The following is a 2,251-nucleotide window of genomic DNA, read 5'->3' on the forward strand; positions in this document are numbered from 1 at the left end:
AGTAGAAACAGTACTGTACTGTATATTTTTAAAAATTATTTTTATAATTTGTATATATTTAATTTATCATAAATGCAAAACAACACCATACAGAAATTGGCATAAGCTTAAATAATAAACTGCAATAGGTGAACTGCAATATGGCAAGGGATTATGGTACAGAATGAAAATTTTTGAACACAGACATTTAAAACAGATAAATAAACTTATGAGTAATTCAAAGGTATGTATTGCTGATTCAATAACAACAACAATTATAATAATTTCCAAAAATTAGGACTCAGAAGTAGGGCGAGAAATTTGTCTACTTTTAGTTGATCAATTTAGTTACCTATTAATCTAAAAATTTAACTAATGATGAGATTTATAGATATATATGATGATAATGATGATGATTTTGTCAATGAAATAACTGAAAAAAGTCAATAATATTTAATGAATATTTGTAACTTACGTGCATTTGTTCTCCAGAGTCGCTTGCATTGTTCTGTCTATCTCACTGCTGCATGCATACTCACAACCTGGCATGATAAGTTAGGAAGATATGGATTATATAAAGAGGTAACAAAACTTTCTAATAGAGGAGAAATAATATACACAAAACATATTAATAAAAGAAGATTTTAAGTGTTTATACACACCTAGGCATACTAGCATTTGCATACAGTAGCAGACAGGTAAGACACATGGAAGATTTCTGTTTTTCAAACCTGTCCAACTAAATTATGCACACTAATGTTATGGCTGTCCATCAAATTCAAGGACGACCATCTTCATTAATCATGCTTATTTTGATGACTGCATATCTCAATCCATCTTCTCTCTCAAATGTGGATCTTTTGATTACATATCACTTATTAAGCATTAGCAACAGAGAACACCTATGCTACACCTACTGTGTGCCCTTGCAAGTTAAAAACTAAAGAAGCAGTTGTATTTATTGTCACAGACATGCAGGAAATTCTAACCACCACAATGGTAACCATCCTGCTCAGCTAAAATTCATGATCCACACTGCAAGGGATACCTGCATAGTGAAGCTTTAAAGTAGTGTTGGAAGCATAAATTTCCAAATATAACTATCTCTGCCATGAAGGAGACAAATTTAGTTGCAAGGGTGACCCAAGACAAATGGTACCGCTTCCAGTTTCAAGAAACTACCAAAAATCCATGATGTTGGAAACTGATTAAAAGCTAAAACTACACTTTATTTATCTCTAAGTCTACACCATTTGAATTTCTGAGCTTAACCATAAGAGGACAGCATGGTAGTGCAGATAAGTCACTGTCTCATAACAAAGAAACCTTATTCCTTACTCTCTTAGACATATGTCTTCATAAGAACTAGGAGACCGTTATTTTCAAAATGATCTTAAAGTGCACTTGGTTACATCTGTTTATTTAACAGGCCTTATTTTTTGCCCTGCTGGTTTCCTAATAATTCTTCTCCCCAGGTTAATCTGGAGAGGGTGCCAGTTTAGTTACCAGCAGATATAGCAACCATAGAACAGGTTGTAATAAATTAATTACCAGTAAAACTCAAAGTAACATGGCACATTATCAGTAGAACTCAAAGTAACATGGCACATTATCAGTAGAACTCAAAGTAACATGGCACACATTTGTGTCCTGCTAAACAGATTGTAGAGCCTTCTGGGCTTCAACAGTTATATTCATGCCACTCTATAGTACTATATCCATGCCATTCAAAAGTGATATTTTGCTTGCAGTGTCAGTTTCAAATCCTTTGAATATTTAACACCAGGGCTGATTGGATATTGATGGATAGCTCTAATCATGAAAAGTCAAGTAATTACACTGTACAACACTTACAAAATGTAAGTACAACACTACAAAATGTCTAGGAGGAGAATGCCTCAAAAATTGTTAAGAACTGTGTAATATCACTTACTGCAAGGCGCTAAATTCAATTGCTTTTTCACAGGACAGGAATGTTCAAATGCACACTTCAAGATTGTTTCATAGCCCCTATAATAGAGTAATAATAATAATGAGTTGGGACCTATATACTCTGGATACCATGCCAACACTATGGAATAACAACAGAAAAAAGATGGTATAGGCACACCCCAGAAAGGGTCACAGAAAATGAAAAAGCAACCATACTCTGAGATATGCCAATACACACAGACAGAGAACTCAAGACTAATAGGCCAGATAAAGTTGTCAGAGATCACCAAGAAAAAAATGCTTTTTAATTGATGTATCAATACCAACAGATGACAACGTT

The 2,251-nt window shown here is 33.8% G+C and overlaps 1 long non-coding RNA gene across 1 annotated transcript in view; it reads right to left on the minus strand.

The window, feature by feature from the left end:
- Positions 1-1,995, minus strand: part of LOC106869263 (uncharacterized) — a 10,202-nt gene extending 8,207 nt beyond the window's left edge. Inside the window, exons 1-2 of the long non-coding RNA XR_001409387.2 lie at positions 1,913-1,995; positions 455-521 (exon numbers count right to left, since the gene is read on the minus strand). This is a non-coding gene — a long non-coding RNA (uncharacterized LOC106869263). The remainder of the gene's footprint in view (positions 1-454; positions 522-1,912) is intronic.
- Positions 1,996-2,251: the final 256 nt, after the last annotated feature.

This window comes from Octopus bimaculoides, chromosome 13, assembly GCF_001194135.2.
Source record: "Octopus bimaculoides isolate UCB-OBI-ISO-001 chromosome 13, ASM119413v2, whole genome shotgun sequence".
Lineage (NCBI taxonomy): Eukaryota > Metazoa > Mollusca > Cephalopoda > Octopoda > Octopodidae > Octopus > Octopus bimaculoides.